At 46.6% G+C, this 20,935-nt stretch overlaps 2 pseudogenes; both read right to left on the reverse strand.

Annotated features, from left to right (window-relative positions):
• Positions 1-7,375: 7,375 nt before the first annotated feature.
• Positions 7,376-12,842, reverse strand: LOC136517660 (protein Rf1, mitochondrial-like; annotated as a pseudogene).
• Positions 12,843-13,225: 383 nt separating this feature from the next.
• LOC136518086 (phosphatidylinositol 4-kinase gamma 4-like) lies at positions 13,226-15,959 on the reverse strand (annotated as a pseudogene).
• Positions 15,960-20,935: the final 4,976 nt, after the last annotated feature.

A 20,935-nucleotide genomic window follows, 5' to 3' on the forward strand; every position in this document is an offset into this window, starting at 1 on the left:
ATGGTGTAGTTCTAGAAAAAGTATCTCTTTTGTGCGATAATGAAAGTGCGGTAAAACTTGCAAATAATCCGGTTCAACACTCTCGCACCAAGCACATAGATATCCGCCATCACTTTCTTAGAGATCATGTTGCAAAGAATGATATTTCACTAGAAGGTGTAAGGACCGAGGATCAATTAGTGGATATCTTCACTAAACTGCTAGATGAGGCAACATTTTGTAGATTGTGGAATGAGCTCAATGTTCTTGATTTTAGCAACTTTACTAAAATATGAGCTTGTGTTGTCCCTTGCATTGCATTGTATTATATAACATGTTTAATGTTTGGTAATGCATATAGGGCTTATCGAACATGGTTAAGATAACCGCCGAAAAGCGTGTGAAGAAGCTTAACCTTGGATCAAACTTGACAAGCAACTAGATTTACTTTCAAGTATTGCATTGCATATGCATGAATGTTGTTTTATCGTTTATCTTCAATTACCCTCTTATTGTCTATTTTCTTAAAAAGAATTATAGCCTAAGGCAAAATATTTTGAAAAATTTTGAGGGTTCGAGAGAGGTCACTCATATCAGTCCCAATTGATGTTTATTTGGATCTTATTGGAGTTGGGACTTGATTGGGAACAGGCAGCACAAAGGACTTTGAAGATTTGCTAGAAAAAGAGTGACCGAATGCTGCACTGGACTCTAGAGTCCAACGTCCGGTCAGTTCACAGGAGGTGAACTGCTGCTGAGAAGGAGTGACCGGATGCTAAAACAATGTTCTTCTAGCGTTCGGTCAGAAGGCGATCCAGCGTCCGGTCAAGCGAAGAAGACGAAGTCAGGATCGACCAGACTCTGGCTGCGTCCGGTCAGTTGGGATCGGACGCGTTCAGTCATGATTCTAGAGGATTTGAACCTCTCTAGAATCGACCGAACGCTGGGTGGCAGCGTTCGATCGCTACCACTGGAGCATTCGGTCAATAGAAAACGTGCAGGACCCAGATTCTTTCTTCTTTCCTAATCCAATCCATCGGGGGCCCATATAACTCAATCGCCGCACGTGTTTTTGACCTAACCCGCCGACTTCGCCGTGCTGCCATGATTCCTCTCTCGCGCTGCATTGCCCGAGCCACCGCCTCCTGTGCCATCGTCTCACCGCCGTGTCCTGCTCCCACGCCAGCGCCGCTCGCGCGCCACCGAGCAGCTTCACCTATGCCCGCGTCGTGCTCTAGCGCCGCCTAATCTCGCGTCACCGTGCTCGCCCTGCTCCAGCCGCCCATGTCGTGCCCTAGCGTCGCTGAGCTCCCACAGCAGCAGCACCGCCCTCGTGCACCAGCGTCGCCATATTGTCTCGCCATTGCCTGCATCAACGCCACAGAGCCATCGCCATAACCCTAACCTCCAGTTGCTGACCCGGTGGTTCCCCGATCTATTCCTCTTCTCGTCGTTTCACCGGTTTGTCAGGTAGCAAGCCCTCGTTTCCAATTTCATACCTAATTGCTTGCTTCCTAGGGTTTCGTATCTCTAGATGAATAATTAAAATTATTTGTATATCCTATCTATTCTATCATGCAGCGAGTCGGTGTCGTTGAGGTCCTATTTGCAGTTGTCAGTCAACTCGAGGCCAAGCTCGCAAGTACGGATCAAGGCCAAGCCTCAGAAGTGATAGTTGGTAGTTGTTTCTTGTCAGCGGCAGCTGTTCTCTTCAGCTCTATCAGATGGCTCGTGTTAAGAACGCCGAAGGTGGTCCAGGAGATGAGGATCCAAGGTGTCCACCTCACTTGCCTGCAGATCCAAAAGGCAAGGCGACAAAGAAGCTGGTAACAAAGAAGTGGAAGTATCCAGATGCAGATACAGCATGAGCAGTCGCAGTTGTAGAGGCCACTAAGCGCGTAGAGAGAGGAGGTGCTAGGAGTGGAGTCTAGATCGCAGATCAGCTTTCACCAGAAGCAAGGGCTACACTTGAGCAAGTTGAGCGCCTTCATGGTGGTCCAGCTAGGACTCTCATGATTGGAGGACGGCGTGTTGCCATTTATGAGGGTCAGCCTTAAGGGGAGTCACAACAGCAAGCACCGTCAGCAGAGCAGACTCAGGAGGGTTGCAGGCCGAGGAGACAGAGCAGGCACCTCAGCCACAGCTTTGCCGCTCTAGTCATACCCATGCTCTAGTCACGCCGAGGGCAGATACATAGCGGAGGGGTTCTCATCCACCTGCCTAGACCATAGGGTCCGCCTCCAGTGACACATCTAGATCTAAGGGCCGCCACGGCCAAGCAGGTGCATCAGCTTAGGTTTGTGGACTTTGAGCAGTGGTTCCCGCCGAGGAGGGATGACAGAGCTTCAGAGGGCTTCTACACTCCACTACAGGAGGATTTCTATAATGCATATCTTTACAGTGGTGCTGTATTCAGATCTTAGAGGGTGTGCAACATTGAGTCCATAGTAGCAGTAGCTGGAGAGCATATTCGCCCCTACCTTGCATATCTACTAGGGCTAACAGATTTACTTGGATGAACAGGCTTATATGTTCTATCTTGGGTCTATCAGTTCTATGCTACACTTTGGATTGACCCGCATCACAGATATATTCACTTTGCATTCAGAGGCAGAGATTACAGGCTGACGAGTACTAGGGTCAGGGAGATTCTCAGGCTTTAGGAGCAGCCCATCCGACTACATGAGGTTTGCTATGGACAGACCACGCCTCCCAGACGCCCTCATGGTGGTATGGTGCCCCCTATAGATTTGGTCTGCCATTGCTTTACAGAGCCTTTTGGTGAAGGGTCGAGAAGGAACCCCAGTGATCTCACTCTCACTGCTCACGTGCTTGAGGCTATCATGAGGAGGACACTACTCCCGAGGATGGGATATAGAGAGGGCTTGACTCGTATACAGCTATGGCTTCTCAACTCCCTGATGTAGCAGACCGTATTTGACATTTGGGATCTTCTTCTATCAGAGATGGAGGATACTATTGCTGAGGGATTCAGAGGTCACCGACAGTTGCCCTATGCCCATTAGATCACATTTCTTATTCATAGGGTAGTTACAGTGAAGCCGCCTAAGATGCTAGCTGAGTACAGTGGTGCTACAACAGAGTTCCCTACATACAACTTGACTCAGATAATCTGTCATAGTACACCTATAGCACCTAGCCAGCCGCGCCTTCGTCTAAAGGTGCCAGAGACTACAGCCCAGCAGGATGATATTATCAGGGGCATAGCAGCTACTGAGGAGGAGCAACTTGTTCAGTAGGAGGGGATGGTCGAGAGCGACCCCAGTGACAGCTTAGACGAGGACTACCATGACATTCCTCAGATGCCTGCACGTCGACATGATCATGAGTCCGGCAGCTCCAGTTTAGCTCCACCTGCACTGCAGACAGACCTCGCTCTTCTTGCCATACTTGAGTGGATGAGGTAGGATCAAGCACGCCAGGCTCAGGAGACCGCTGCCACTTTTGCACAGTTCCAGACTCGGCAGGACGAGTTTCAGAGACAGCAGCTGGCTATTCAGCAGCAAATGCAGGCTCTACAGCAGCAGTAGTAGGCCATGCATTAGCAGCAAATCCTCATGCAGCAGCAGCTACTTGGGTTTATGCAGCATGTTGTGACAGCTATTGGGGCTCCACCGCCACAGCCTTCGCCCCAGCTTGGTCAGACTGCCACCACTTCTATGACTCTAGCGTTACAACCTAGTGGGCTTCAGAGTCAGGGACAGCCACCAGCATATTTTGCTTTATCTACAGAGTAGGTGTCCTAGTATTTTGCTTCGCCAGTGCTAGCCCCGTAGTTCACACCTCTTTAGACGGGCTTCACACCGGCCGAGATGTCCTCGCTGCTAGTGCCAGAGACCATAGTGCCCAGGAGCCTTGGTGCTTCCTTTAGTGAGTTGACATGGCAGCCTACTCCTCCATATCTATATGTCATAGGTCCTTCTACCGTTGCACCTATTACTGGGACTACAGAGACGCTCCCTTCCTCAGTGGCATCATCAAAGCCAGCTGCTACAGTCATACCAGCATAGCCTACAACAGCTCTAGTTCCTGATCCGACCCAGACTGCTTTAGCATCGCTTCCAGCTACAGAGGGTCAGACTGCTCAGAGCTCAGGGTTAGATGATGATGGCACTCAGTTCTAGCTCGCTCCTCGTACCTCAGCGTCCAGCTCGTCCGCTGTAGCCCTATCGACCGATCCTTAGGTTTTGGTGTTTGATGCCAAAGGAGGAGAGGAATCGAGTATGTTAGACTTAGGGGGAACGACATATCTAGGGGGAGCTTAGTTTATCTATTAGTTTATCTATTACATTTAGAGTTTTTATGTGTGATACACTATTATGCATTCATCGTGTGTTTACTTTTTATGCATCAAACTATATTTATGTGATAGTGATATCTACGTGATCGTGATATATGACATGTGTGCTCTCTACTTTGAATTGTTTATATGTCATATCACTTATGTTATGCTCATTTGCTTTGCTTCCGCGTTTTACTCCGATGCAAATGAGCTTTATTACTTGTACTCATGCTTATTTCATATCTTTTGAGTACATCATGTTGGCTTGGGTCATATAAGCTTGCCTAATACTTTTGTTCTTATTGCCAAAAGCTTATATGAACCAAGCATGTTAAAAACCTCATCTCTTTCACATACTCGAGGTAGTATTGTCATCAATCACCAAAAAGAGGAGATTGAAAGCATCTAGGTCACTAGTTGGGTTTCGGTGATTAATGATAATACATGATTACTGTGACTAACATGTGTTTTGCAGAGGCAATTAAGTTAGGTCACGGTAATGGAGATCGATTGGGCAATCAAAGTGGTCATGCCCCTACGATGAAAATCGTTTCGGTTTTCAAAGGATGGACGACAATATTAAGGATGGACTAGTTCTAAGTGTCGTTTGGAGTTGAAGAGACACTTAGAGTAGTTTATGACTTTGTTTCTCCTTTGGCCGTACTATTAAGGGGGGTATGGACGGGTAGCTTGACCTAGGTGAGTCTAGTGAGTTAAGTGTGGTGCACACTTGCTAAATCTAGCACTATGTAGCTCTAAAATAGCCCTTAGATCCAATGGAGCAAACTTCATTCACATATGATCGAGAGTTGAAAGTGAATGGAGGGTCAAATACTGACCGGACGCTGGCTCTGATGTGACCAGACGCTGGCTTAGGGTCCGGTCAGTTCATTTGACCAAGGTGTTTTCGTCTGGTGCGACCGGACGCTGAGAGGTGAAGTGACCGGACGCTGAGGGCCAGCGTCCGATCAATTCCAGTAAGGTTCCAGAGAGGGAAAATCACGACCGGACACGTCCGGTCAGTCCGGTCAGTGCTGACCGGACGCTGTCTAGTGTCCGATCACACTTTAACCACTGGAGTTCGGGGAGAACTGACCAGTGCATCCGGTCAATATGACCGGAGCGTCCGGTCACCCCGTAGAGGCACATAATGGTTCATTTTTCAGCCGATGTTATAAATACCATCTCCATTCGTGTGTGGGGGTACTTTTGCTCATTCCAACAGCTGAGAAACACCTTTGAGAGTGCCAAGAAGAACAAGATCCTAGTGAGGTGATTGAGATTTGAGAATCCCAAAGAGAGCCATCATTAGTGAGATCAAGAGTAGCAAAGTGTGCATCCACCTTTTCATTAGGCTTGTCGTGGTCAAGTGAGAGTCCGTGCTTGTTACTCTAGGTGATCGCCATCACCTAGACGGCTTGGTGGTGATTGGGAGCTTGGTGATCATCCGGAGAGCTTGTGGATGACTCAATTCAAGTTGTGAGCGGTTGTGGATGATTTACCACGACGGAGTGTCGAAGAATCAACCCGTAGAGAGCACTTGATCCTTGCGCGGATCAAGGGGGAGCTACACCCTTGCACGGGTGCTCCAATGAGGACTAGTGGGGAGTGGCGACTCTCCGATACCTTGGCAAAACATCGCCGCGTTCCTCCTTCTCTCTTTACTTTGAGCAATTTAATTCTTGTCATTTACATTCCTAGAATTGTCATGCTAGAGTAAGATTGAAACTTAGGTGCTAAACTTTTGTGCGTTAGATCAATAGAAACACTTTCTAGCCACAAAAGATTAATTGGGCTAACCGTAGAGTTTAATTATTGCAAAGAAATTTAGAATTAGTCCAATTCAACCCCCCTCTTGGGCATCTTGATCCTTTCAAAGGTTTGCAAGGAATGTGGTCCGACTTACCATTGGAAGCATCAACGTATTAGGGTCAGTGGAGATCCAATTTGCGGAGGTGAAGACCCAATCTATTTGTTAAGCAGGGGAATAGGCTGCATATTACTCCATGTGAAGTTTCTACCTTTTAGGGGAATTTCCAAGAGTCCCAGATTACTAATTATTTCGTTGAAAACCATAATATCATTCATGTTACCACCATCTTTGTTTCTGTTTGACAGGCTTACGTAAAAATTAAAATCCCCAAGGATCATCCAGTTTTCTTCATCATCAATCTGCAGGTTGTTCGGCCACTCAACGAAATCATCTCTAGATTGTCCTTGGCAAGGACTACAGACCGTGATAAGTAGCCTTGTCCATTATGCACCGACTTAAATTTTATTGTAATTACAAATATGTTGTTATGTATCGTCTCGCCAGTGAAGATGGAGCTGTTCCATCCAACAAGGATACCTCCCGAGGCACCAACTGAGGGGGAAAGTTCAAATTTATTGAAACGCTATGGAACCAATTTCTTGATGGAGTGATCGAAATGATCTCTTTTTGTCTCTGAATACAGAACACTGCACAAGAACTCTCCTCTATTTTCTCCTTGATCGTATTGCATTTATCTTCAGAATTGAGACCACGAATATTCCAGTTTCTATCTGTTGATTTTGTCATTGGCATTGAACCATCTTTTAGCTCCATGCGAGTAAAAGCGTTGCGACCTAGCTACAGATTTATATTCATTTAAAAAATGCTCCGTATCTATTGCTATCCAGAATATGACCCTATCATTAATGAATTTGGGGTGTTTGGTTCCATGGACTAAATTTTAGTTCATGTCACGTTGGACGTTCGGATGCTAATTAGGAGAACTAAATATGTGTTAATTATAAAACTAATTACACAGATGGAGACTAATTTACAAGACAAATTTATTAAGACTAACTAATCCATCATCAGCACATATTTACTGTAGCATCACGTTGTCAAATCATGGACTAATTAGGCTTAAAAAATTCGTCTTGCAAATTAGTCGCAATCGGTATAATTAGTTATTTTTTAGTCTATATTTAATACTCCATACATGTGTCAAACATCTGATAAGACAGGGACTAAAATTTAGTCCGTGGAACCAAACACCCCCTTAATATATTGCAGAACATTTCTCTTGGGAGGAAAATTAAATGTTTACATTGGTCAACCAAAAACAAGCACCAGTACAACAAAAATTAGTTACTTTAATAAACAAAGGATAACGTACACATCCAGCAAAATTGGGGAGAACATCTGATTTATATAGATAAACAAATTCTAAAGCCAAGTAAAACTACAAAAAAAATCTGAAATGATATTTTAAAAAACTACTGTGGTAAAATCACTAAGATTCACTAGTGATTCTTCTATGGCTCTCTTTTGCAGCCAAGACATCTTTTAATCTTCAGTAGGGCTCCAAGGTCCATGCACTATATCTTCTCTCTTCTGAACCGACAAATATTTGTTTATCTACAAACATGGATAGATGCATTGCGGCGACAGTAAAAAATCTACATTAGTGCAGCAGTCCAAACAAGGCAACATTTTACTCACCATTCCAGGATATGCAAGAACCCAGGGCTTGAAACACTGCAAGGATAAATGTAAAATCTGTGCAACTCTATATATCTCCCCAAGAGCAATAAAGTAGTGACGACCTGTAAAACCAACATAGATGGAAATTTATAGTTGACTTCTATCTGTGAAGATAAATGATCCCAAATGAATGATAAAGCTTTTCTGGCCGTGCAAAATATTTGTACCTTCAGAGATTACTCTGTTGCAGACATTTGCATGATGAAATTCTTGTCAAAGTGACGCACCATGCTTCAGTTCTTGGGCACAGGACCAAAGCATACTGTACCATGCACTGACATAATCACCAACTGCAATATCCGTGTCCTCCGTTGCCTGAAATTAGGTATCAGACAGGTCAATACATTATTTATTTTCTTATTCAAAATCACATCAATCATGTGAGCAAGAAACAGAAGGTATATTGCAAGATTGGCTGCACATAATGCAGATTAGATTGTAAATGATAGGAATTCATTCAAGAAAACTTTTTAGAGTCAGTTTACCAGAAGGGATTAATCATGATAACATTAAAATAAAATAATGATGCCAAACTGAACAGAGGGGGAAAAAGTGGTTCAGCAAAAAAACAAAAAGAGTGTATTGATCTTTAGTTGGAACTATAAATTAAGGAAGAAGCCCATTCAAGACTCAGAAATTTCCAAGGAAAACTTCGTATGTGATTTTTGGATTGCCAACAGTAGGGAGAGTTCCTATACAACATACTGATAATGATCAGAAACTTGCATAGCATAGACGATGACAGTATGATACATACCCATTCTATCTTTTCTGCTAAACAATATTCTTGTTCAAAATCCTTCATATGTTCCTCTTTGATACAATTAAGGAGTTCTGTGATATATACATCCTTCCAAGGCTGCTCCTTTGTGAAAAGGCCTTTGGGCAGCGAAGAATCTTTTAGTTTGTCGTATATTTCCTGGAGGTTGATGGATTAATAACAATGATTACCGGTTCTCGAGTTGATGCGCACGAACATAAGAATACACAAAAAAAAGTTATGGTCAAGGCACTCCTTCAATATATTCACAAGAAAAATCTCATTTATAGACATAAATGATCAGGAACACACTTGAATATCCCTTCCTATTGCAGTTGCTTTGTTGTTTTCATCAGAGAATGTAGATTCCTTCTGTGCTTCCTGAATGCATATCCTTAGTTACAAAATTATGAAGCAACAAAATACACAAATAATGTCCCTTTATAAATGCAATGTAATCACTGACCCTAAGATCCTTCACGTGCCGGGATATTGCTGTCAAGGACTCTTCTCTCAGCCTATGGTAGAATTCAATCAAAATGCAATGACTTGTTGATCTACTGGAATGGTTGTCATCTGTTTCAAATGATGAGTTCCGATCACTGATCATTAGTGTACATCAAAAGAATATGAAATAAAGTTGTCAGTTGAAAACTTAGATACAAGGAATGCTCACCATTTCATTAATAGAAAACAGATCAGATGAACTCTGGACACTTTCTGCAGAGCTTTGAGCAATGTGAATAGCATCAGCCCGTTCGCTCTCTTTGTACAGGTTGAGTATGGCTGAATTATTAGCTGACGAATAAGTGGAGGCCTTCACAAATTCTCCTGCGGACTCGTGAGTCCCAAGAACATCGGAAAAGGCAAAAATGTAATTCTACCACTCTTCAATTGAAAGGTTATGTTATATTATCCTGCAGTTGACTAATTCATAAATTCAATTTTCAAGTCATACATCAATTTAGTATTAAACAGTCAATCTTACATTCCCTTTAGAATCAACAGATCTGAATGTTTTAAGTATCCATGCAGCAATGGTGGACTTGGTGGCAAGCTTAATACCATAAAACAAACATGTCCAATAGAGAAGTAACAACAAAGCCCTCAAAGCTCCAGTAGCAAATCCCTCCATGTTAGAAGCCCACAACAGGGGAGAGTAAAAAATAATTTGATATTCCCATTGAGGATGAATATGCAATTTTAATCTTGAATAAAAGAGTTTTAAAAATTATGAACCTTAGATAAACACGATAACCCATTGGAATATCAATGTTGAATAAAATTCAGTTGTAAGACAGTTAGCACTTCTCTGGAATCTAGATTCAATGTAATTTATAAAAGGTTGCAAGAGGTGGCACCTTGCAAATATAACCTTTACAGGACAAGAGACCATGTACTCTCAGTTAGCAATTTAGCACAGTAAAACCGGGAAAAGGTATCAATCATCCCTATGTTCCATGAAAGATTGGTATTTTTTAGGAAGAAACTTCACTTCTTTCTGATACTTCCTCTCTGAAATAAAAGAAATCAGCAATGCAGTGGTGGAAGCTTCAATGGGGAAGTTCTTCTCATCAATTTTGGTGAGGTAGGTTCCAGCCCTTCTCACATCTCCTTTTTCAAGTAGTCTTCTAACTATGGCATTTAGCATACGTGAGTCGGCAGCACAGCCATTCTTCTCCATAGATAGAAAAAGCTCATCAGACTCTTCTAACAAACCTTCTTTTATATGACTTTCGATCATTAAGTTGTAGGTTATTACATCAGGCACAGGACCACTGAGCACGATAGCCGAAAACAGGCCCTTAGCTTCATCAATCCTACCAACTTTCAGCAAGGCATTAATCATTATATTGAAAGTCCGAACCTCAAGCTGAAATTCTTTTGAACGCAAGCCCTCAAAAATTCTCAGCGCTTCATCAACACAACTATTTTCACAGAGTCCTCCAAGAACTATGTTGTATGTGTTGATTCCCAACTGTGTTCCGCTGTCAACCATTTTCATGTAGAATTCCCTTGCAGCAACAATCCTTCGAGCCTGAAATAGCCCGTGCAACATTATGTTATATGTAATAGCATCAGGTTTAACATCCTTGCTGAACATTTCTCTGTAAAGTGCTAGTGCATCATCAACCCTTCCATTCTTACAGTAGCCATTAAGCAAAGCACTATAGGTCACAATGTCAGGTCGCAAGCCAATGGAGACCATACGATCAAGTAGCTTAATCGATTCATCCATCTTCCCATCTAAGCAATATCCATCTATCAGTATATTATATGAAACAACATCTGGTTTCACACCAGTGCGTATAACTAGATCAAAGAAATACTGTGCTTCCACAACCCTTCCTTCCTTGCATAGGCTATCCATTATTGTGTTCAGGAATCTGGCATTGGGATGGATGCCCCTATTGATCATTTCAAAAGCAAGTTCCTCAACCTTCTTCCATTCACCAATGGTACAGAGACCTTGTATTAGTGAGTTAAAACTTATGATATCAGGAGACAACCCTTCACTGGCCATCTGATTGAAATGGGACACAAGCATCCTCCACTCTGCCTGTCTTGCAAAGAATGTCAATTATCGTGTTGTAGGTGACTACATTTGGCCTCAAACCTTTGTGTCGCATTTCTATAAATGCAGCCATTGCCTTATCCACCGTTTCATGTTTAGCGTATGCACGTATCAGGATGTTGAAGACACGATGTTCAAGTGGGATACTGTCTCGAATCATCAAATCAAGGAGATCATGCATATCAACAAGAGCTCCTTTTGTGGCGTACCCATGAAGCATACTGCAGTAGGTGGCAACATTGGGGTTTTGACCCCTCCGGACCATTGAATCAAAGACATTCCTAGCTTCTGTGCATCTTCCAATCTTGCAATAATAGTCTATCAGCAGATTGTAAGTGACAACATTCGGTTGAAGACCACCTCCAGACATCTTTTTGAGCAGCCTCACTGCCTCTTCCAACTGTCCTAAAGAGCAATATCCATGGATCAGACTATTATATGACCTACTATTCGGCATAACACCTTTATCAAACATCTGTTGTAGGACTGCTTCAGCCTTGTCCATTGCTTGAGCCTTGCACAGGCCATCAATGATTGAGTTGTATGTCACAAGATCAGGTGCAAACCCCCGACCCAGCATTTCATGAAACAGGATGTAAGCTTTGTTGACCTCACCTTCTTTAAATAAGCCGTCGATGACCGTGTTATATGACACCACATCGGGAGGGCAGTTGTATCCGCCATCGGCCGTCATGTGACGCAGCAGCTCAAGAGCCTCTTGACTCTTCTTCTCGGCGTAGAGCCCCTTGATGAGAGTGTTGTAGGAGAAAACATCAGGTGTGCAGCCAAGCTCCGGCATTCGTCTGAGCACTATATCCATTGCGTCGCTCGTCCTCTTGCCATCACAGAGACCCTTGATGAGAATGTTGTAGGAGAAAACATCAGGTGTGCAGCCAAGTTCCGACATTCGTTTGAACACTATATCCATTGCATCGCTCGTCATCTTGCCATCACAGAGACCCTTGATGAGAATGTTGTAGGAGAAAACATCAGGTGTGCAGCCAAGTTCCGGCATTCGTCTGAGCACTATATCCATTGCATCGCTCGTCATCTTGCCATCACAGAGACCCTTGATTAGGTGGTTGAGGGCAATGACCTGCTCCCTCCATCCCATCTTGATGACCTGGCCAAAGGCAGCAAAGGCGAGGTCCAAGCGGCCGACAGTAGAGAAGCAACGGATGAGGATGCCAAAGGTGCAAATGTCGGCGGCCACCTTATTGACGCCAGCCCGGGCCATGGTATTGAAAAGAGACACGGCGAGTGCAGCGCTGTGACGCAGTGGCGACGAGGAGTCCGCGCGAGCGACGACGGTGAGGACACGGTTGAAGGCGTGCACCGAGGCGGGCCTGGCCTGAGGAAGCAATTCATCGAACAGGTTGTGCGCGTCCTCTCGGCCGAGGCTCCCAGAGCGGTGCCTCTCGACGATGATCCGCTCCAGCTCCACGCACGTGCGGCGGCCAGGCCTCACCCCGCGTAACATGCCTGCTGTAGTGGGAGGAGTCAAGAGAGGTGGAATGTATGGGCCGGACCTGGACAGCGTTGGCGCCGGCGGCGCACCTGTGCGCCCAGCGAGAGGAACAGGGCGCAAGAAGGTGCAATTTCCTCGAAGCAGGGCACCTCGATCTCCTCGCAGCAGTGCTGGAGGAGCAAGTGGAGAAGGAGTAGATGCGCTGGCCAAGCAAGCTGGAGCCTGGAGAGTGCAGACGCCGCCGCCGCCAGGCCCGCCACACGCTATGAAAGAGGTCCTGTGGATTTTGGATATCCAAGGTTTTTAATCCAAACCAATCCGATGCATTTGGATCTCCTGGCAATGGATATCCGGGTCCAAACAATATCCATCCACTTAAATCCAAAACGGGTCCTCAATCCACTAGAAGGGGAGCGGTATGCTCACCATAAGCTCGTACTAGTTCACCACGTTCGTGATCCATTACATTACATTACGGCTCGGCTTACCTTATAATTCGTACTATTCAGCTTATTTTTTCAGTCGGAATAATGTTTTTCTCTCACAATAATTCAGCAAGAATGGTGTTTTTCAGCCAATTTCAGCCAAGTTTCAGCGAGCCGAACGGGGCTTACATTACATACCGGCCCAACCAAGCATGTAGCAACCGAATTTTATCATGAAAAAGATGCAACTAGTTTTGTTCTTAATCACATTGCACTTTGTATATATGCTCCTTAATTTCACCCCTTTCTCTTATTCTCAATATATAAATTTATTTATTTTATATCTTCTCTACATTTTTGGGAAAGGGTATATGCATGATATATAACCGTATGTATATATATTCCAGCCTTAATAATTCTCTCAAATCACTTTGGCTCCGGCCGGTGATATCTCGTCGAGACGGCTGTCCATGACCTCCGAGACTGCCTGCAGGAAGGCAGTCTCGTCGTCGTCGCATCCTCCTCCCCGTTGGCGTTGGGCCTCCGCCTCACGGACGATCTCTTCGATGGCGGACCCCTTGGTCAGCGTCTCTCTGCACAGGATGCTCCCGATGTCGAAGGCGGCGAGGCCCCTCTCCACGCCCTTCTTCAGCAGCATGGTGGCGACGCGCAGGGTGCTTGCGCACTCGCGCGACACCTCCCACCCCTGGAGCCTGAGCATGGCGATGTCCTCCTCCGCGTCCAGGGACCGCACGTACTCCACCGTCTCCTCGCCGAATGGCTGCCGGCACTGAGGCCAGTACAACCACTCGAACGTGCAGTCCTCGAACTGCATGCACGAATTAATCCAAGATGAAGAAGAACCAATGCAAATGAAAGCAGAAATGGATGGATCGGAAGAACTGACGCTCTCAGGGAGGCAGTATCCATGGTCGATGGGGACCAGCGACATGCCGCCGTCGTCGTGCTTGCAGACGAGTATGTTGCCGGCATGGCGATCGGCGTTGGCGAGGCGAATGTCCAGCACTGCAGATCTTGTGAACCTCCTGGACCGGGAACGCGCGGGGACCCATGTCCTCGCAGCTGCCGCAGTTGCTGACGAAGGCCTGCATGGATCCCAGCTTGGGCACCGGCGGCGGCGCCAGCGGGCTCGCCTCTGGCTGCCTGAAGGCCTTGTGCGTGCACCTGACGAGCGCGGTCGGCGGGACGCCGGCGAACCCGGGCGCGCCAGCGTCGGCGGTCGACCGGCGGCGGCCGCCGGGAGGGTGGATCGAGGATGTAGGCCGCGACCTCCCTGAGCGCGCCCTCCCCGACGCGCGTCCCTTTCTTGAGCCCTTCGCCGGTGGACGACACGGGGAGGCCGCGCGGGTTGTTGGCGGCCATGGGCTCCTCGTCCGCCGGCTTGAACACTGCCACGTGCCGGTGCCCCGCCGCGTCCTGCATGAAGTAGGCTCCCCCCGTGCCCTCCGACGACATGATGGGCGCGTTCCCGTTCTCCATCCCGGCGACCGCCGCGTCGATCATGTCACGGACCGCCGACGGAAGCTGCGCTGCCGCCTCCTTTGGGTTGCCGACGACGACGGGCTCGATCCCGACGTCACGCCGTGGCAACTGCTGGCCAGCGTCCCGCGCGACGATGGAGACCTCGAAGCCGTCGTCGGCCTCGGCCGCGCTGATCTTGGCCGATGAGCGCTGCACCAGCAGGTGGATGACGGCGCCGTCGGCCCTGCAGACGTCGTGGATGAGGTGGCGGTCGTCGAGGTCCTCGCCCTCGAGCACGAGCCGCTGCTCGTCGGGGTCGGGGCGCGTCGCCGGGTGGAGCCGCCGGTCCTTGGCGATCTGCTGCTTGACGTAGCCGACGGTTCGCCCGGGCTCGACGCGGAACCTGAACTTGCCGCCCTGCACGGTCTCGACGGTGATGAGGCGCAGGTCCGGGATGCGAATGACGAGGTGCACCACGTTGCCGTCGGCCACGCCGTAGTCCCGGATGCGGCCGTCGTCGCGCGCCAGCTCGCGGCCGTCGAAAGACCAGCTTCTGCTTGCGCGCCGTCACGCCCCGGGACGTCTGCACGCGGAGCTTCACCGACGCGATGGAGTCGGACGCCATCACCCGCATCGGCATCACGGCGAGCCCCGGCGCCGTGAGGTAGATCATGATGGCGGCGGCGCCGGCGGAGGAGGAGGAGGAGGGCGGCGGGCGCAGCGGGAGGAGGCCCAGCTCGCCGCCGTCCCTTGCCGCGCAGACGACCGTGGCCCCGGCCGCCGACATCGTGGCTGGATCCTGTCGTCCCTCCGTCTCGATCTTGTACAACACAAGGAGGGCGGTCGCGACGATCCGTCCGTGTCGCGATGGGATGGAATTGGTGGAACCCCAACAGGCGCCTTCTCCTTTGTCAATGCAATGAACAAACCTTTCTGCCGGCCGGCACCGCGCGCGCTCTGAAGAAAGTAACTACTTGGAATGACGTGGAGCTTCTTCCATGGCTACGTTTGATTTCTTTCTGCACGCGCGGCAGGCGCAGGACGTAGCAGTGGCAGGGATGATGAGGAAGAAGAAGGCAGGCAGGCAGGCAGGCAGCAGAGGCTATGGGGACGGGAAGGGACGGATGGTACACAGCACAAACACAATTGATCCAAGACGACGGTGGTGTGGCCGGGCAACCTCACCCGGTGTCCCTGGCTCGGAGTTGGCGATCGAGCGAGCGCAAGGGACACGCGAGGCGGGCGGACGATGGGTCCTTACCACCAAGGGGAAGAACCGAGGAGAAAGGGAGGCGCCGCAGCCGCTTATATCGATCGGCGGGCAGCCGGCCGCGCACGGCAGCGCGAAGCTAGCTTAGCACACACCACCACCAGCCTGTCGTCCCTGACTCCCTGTCGATCGCGAGCTAGTAACGGGCTAACGGCCGGCCTGGGGGCAGCCAAAATTAGGGCATGCTGTCTGTTTGGACGTTTGGCATGCACGCCGCGCCATGGCTGCCTCTCCCTTTTAACGTCCGGCGAGCCACACAGCCGCGCGCGGGCGCAGCAGTGTCCAGAGAGCCACTCTCTGTGTGAGGCCGTCCCTCCCCTGGTGCGCCGCGAATCGAGGGGCAGGGCTGAGGATGCATGGCGACACGTCAAAGCGCCCCTGCCGTCTCAGGTGCGCGCCATGCAACCGCCCGTCGCGCGCTCATGCTGCCGTGGAAGAAGATAGCGATTGCAACGGCCAGCAGGGCTCTCTGCTTGGCCCAGGTAACCGTGCTTGCTGGACTTTGGGCTGGACCTGGGCCACATATACGGATGCGGTTATGTTTATTTGGTCTGTGGCCCGGGACTAGCTTTCCTATCTTCTCTACTATACCAAATCAGGGCCAAGGTTCGGGCGGTGGATATGGCCACATCGCCCGCTAACACGTACGCCGTTGGATCTAGCGACGAAGCAATGTGATCCGTCCGATTACGGGTCGACTCGGGCCTCCATTCAGTTTCGCTGCGGACCCAAAACATCCAAACCTTCTCGCGCGTCGGCTCGTCCTCCCGTGCTCCCTTCCAGACCCGAGTCCCGACGCCGCGGCTCCTCTGCCGCCACCGCCCCCGTACCCGTCCTCGCCCCTGTCCAAGACCCTGTCCAGGCCGCGCTGCCGGGCGCCACCCCCGCCGCCATTCGCCGCCCGCTCCCCAATCTGAGGCCGCCCCGCCGCTCGCCACGAGCGTTAGAGAGCGGCACGAAGACGAGGGCCACGCCCCCGCGCTCGGCCACGGCCGCGGCGCGAAGTCGAGAGGCGCGACTCCGCCGCCTGGGCACGGGCGCGGTACTGGTGGAGAGCGGCGCGAAGACGTGGGCCGCGGCCCTTGCGCTGGAGGAGTGGAGGAGATGGCATCGAGTTCTCACCTGCGCTCACTGCTGCAACCGATCCACACTCGTCTCGCACCGCTCGCATCCACTTGATCCAGCCGCTGGACCTGAAGGAAAATTATTCCGCGACGTCCGCGACGAACTGGCGGCGGTCGCTCCTCACCTTGCCGATGCTACTGGCGTCCCATCCCGTCCCCTCCCCGCGCATGTCTCCAGCTGCTAGTTGATACATGCAGGCAACGAGGGGCGTGCCACACTGCGAGGTACGTCTCCTGCTACCCACCTCTGTCTATTCAAAGCACGTACGCACAACAAGTGTTCGATGCTTTGCCTCTATGAGATGATTGTTGAGTCTGAACCTGAAATATATGTGCAGATAGATGACTGCTATTCTGTTAGTCAATTACCAATAGACTATTGCCATGACGGCACTTGATGCCATCTACAAGGACCTGGACGACTTTTGCCATGGTCTACTGAATCCATGCCGCTGTCCGGTCCACCTCCAGTGCTCATACTGCTGCATTACATTAAGATTATTTAAAATTTGGAAATTTGGAATGGGACAAACTATTGGTTTGTAGGCTTTGATATATGCTACCATTGTTTTGTTTGTGGGATGGCAGGCTGAATTTTCTTTGGACAAAGACATATGAAAGTACATACGTAAAACATTCTGCAATTTGGTTGCTCAGAAACATATTTACAGCAACATGTTAGGGCTATATTATATGGAAATGCATATTATTTAGCTATTGTTGCGTTATCGTGCCATATGACATGAAAAATACATGTGTAGGTAACTAGGTTCTTTGTTTTGTTTTTGCCCTTGAGATGGGATTGGATCATCCTTTGTCAATTCAAAATAAAAAAACAAAAGAGACCGCTTTGATTTATACAAAGCCGGAGCTCTCCAAATATTTAGTAAAGATTTGATTATTGAGGTATCTGATGGCTTTGAATTCAACGTCCTTTCTTAGCAGAACGCCAATGACAAATAAGCATTTCTCAAACAAATATGCTTTGTTTATGATAGCTGAGAACTTGCACACAGACAACCTTTTTTGACTGAATGTTTCTCGGAGTTATTTCTATTTTACTTTTCATAAACCAAATTTCTGATGAAAGGAAATATTCATATACTCACACTGCTTTTTCTAGATCTATATTATTGATTAATTTATGACAAATTTTGTGAAATTCATTTCATTATGTCTTATGCTTAGACACTTTTGGCTTTTTAAAAGCTCAAGAGCACAAGTGCCTAAATTCAGAGTTGACAAATGCATGTGCAGGCGCTATTGTTTTGTTGCATGCTGTCGGTAGTCGAGTGCAGTGTTTCCCTCCAGGCCACTAGTTTCTTTTCTTTGGATTTCAGCAAATAGCAAAAACAAGCCTTCAACTATCTCAGGTTGCCTCTACAGCTTAAATGCCAACTCCATAATACTTTGTTACATTTCTTCTTAACTCTTAAGGCTTGATGAGGCCTATGTACAGACAACACTGCACCCACTAAACTCAGTAATAAAATTTCTCATGAAAACATTAATATTTGTTCATCAAACATAAGGGTTACCTTACATATCTAATGATATTGGAAAAACAACTGTAGAATTTGTACCCTTACATAAAAAATTTGATCAGTTAACAACTTAACATTTAAAGCTGTTGAACCCTAGCCGGGGCCATAGCTGAATTAGCTCATGAACATGACCTGATTATCCAAATTGAGGTCCAAGAAAACTGCTATATTGGACAAATGCATTTATTAGAAAACAACAGAACATGGCATTATTAGACAGTATCTACTGTGAACAAAAGTACCCGTATGTATCTCTTGCTTTTATTTCTACCAGTCTTATCATTGTGATCTCCACACTAAACACGCCTTTTTTCTTTCCTTTTTAATTTTAAATTATCCCTGCTATATTGAGTGTTTACCAATCACTCGAGACGGGTCAACAACTAGTCCGTAAATCATCAGTAGTGACGGATCAGTATTTGGAATTTGAAATTCTAAAGCATGGTGAAATTAAGATCTAAGGGACACTCCATCGTTACACACCGGTTACTACCATTGCTTTCAACGTTCTCAAAGGAACCAACATCAATATGGAATCCCAATGGCACCGGCTCATTGAGATCCTTCCAGCTTTGGTCTCATGAAGTGTCAATTTCTTGGACTGTTATACGTGGAGCACTCTTGCCATGTAAAGTTCTTTTAGTTATTTAATCCTCTTGGATTATGAACACATTTGGCAGATCAAGAAATCTATGTAATGCTATTGTTTTCTTAAATTTGGGAACTTGTATGTTGGGTCAATCAATATACTTTCCAAAATTTTGGTGTGCTACACTATGCTGCATTTATACGCATATTTTCACCTATTTTTAAAATACGCACTGCCTACTCAGATAATTTGCTGAGTTTTAGAGTTCGGCTACAGCCATAGTGTCTCAAGATCTAGTAATTGTTTATACTTGACTACTCAAATGACTTGCTACCTTTCTTTCTTTTAACAAAAAGAACAGCAAGAGATTTTCCATGATTTTTTTGAGGAGGATTTGCAGAGATTTATATCAGGGTAAAGATCTCAGTGCTCTACTCAGCTTCCACAAACCCAACATGACAACATTGGCTGGTTTTATAAACACCGACAATAAACCTCTCCTTTGTGTCAGCACCATAACACGAAATGAGACCCTAGCTCTAAATGAGACCTCTGCTTATGTAGTAGTTTCCTGTGTTTTAGTTGCTCCCTGTGCTCCATGTTTTAACTGTCTTCCCTATCTAAATTTGACCAGATGTGTATACTGAAAAATACAATTTTCAAGGATACTAAATAGGCTCCATTGTTCAGTTCTTTTTTAGTATACGTTATTTACATGATTGTAATTAGCTCCCATGTTTTGCCATACTCTGATAGCTTCTTCTATAGAAGTCAACAGCAACTTCCACTAGGGTTAAGATACTAGATCAGGAGGGACACTATAGTGGTTGCACGCATATGCTGGTGGTGGCATGCGACGGAAGGCTGGAAGTTCCAGTTTGTGCCGAAGCAACCTCAACTCTCCAAACATTTGAGGTCTGCATATGCTTAAGTGTGACATGCTTGAGCAAGCATCATTTTGTTATAAACTAACCTTCATAGATATGGGTTGCAGTCTTGCAGATATGAGATGCATATAGAACTGCTGTTACCTTTTGCTGTAGATCTATTATCCAAATATACTTCACATTATCTTGTACAAATATATTTTTCTAGACAATTAAAAATTTATATTGCCTCTTTGTAAGGATTGTTGTTGAAAATTAAGACTCGATGTCAAATTTTGAGTCTGGCTCTGCCACATCATTATATCCTATGGTACAATCTGTGTACATCAACCTTCAATATAGCCACAACGTATTCAGATTCACAAATGTGCATTTGCATCTTTGAAAGTATAGTCATCAAAATTTTCATCATTAGCTTATGCTCTTCCATGTGCTTGCACGGATACGCTTTCTGCAGCAGCATCACTAAAACTGGACAAGAATTGCTCCAGGGTTCTCTAAAATATTTCTTATATAATTCAGGTTCTCACCTTAGCAGATAAGATTAATGTGCATTTGAGCCTTCTGACAAAAACTATATGTAATTCTTGATTGTTATCGTCCTCACGTATCTCCCTGTCTCTAATGATTCAGGTGATTATTATTGTATGAGTGTTTAAGTCTGCTTGCACCCATGTACTAAGCCATATCCAGTGTATAACACTCAGAAGTTGTGAACATTTAAGCATGGTCCCTTTTCTACGGCCAATTGATGATTTGTTAAATACATACTTAATCAGTGTAGCATGGTCGTCCGTTGTCTCCACAGTAACACTGCTTCTGCTACCTCATGGTATTTCTTGGTTTCATACAACTAGAAAAAAAAACACCACTGTGCAAAATACTCCCTCCGTCCCAAAATATCTGTCGTTTTTGCTTCCCGATAAACAACTTTGATAAAATATATATTAAAAAATATTAATATTTATGGTACATGATTGGTATCATTGGAAAGATCTTTGAATCTTATTTTTTT

Source organism: Miscanthus floridulus, chromosome 17 (genome assembly GCF_019320115.1).
Source record: "Miscanthus floridulus cultivar M001 chromosome 17, ASM1932011v1, whole genome shotgun sequence".
Taxonomy (NCBI): Eukaryota; Viridiplantae; Streptophyta; class Magnoliopsida; order Poales; family Poaceae; genus Miscanthus; species Miscanthus floridulus.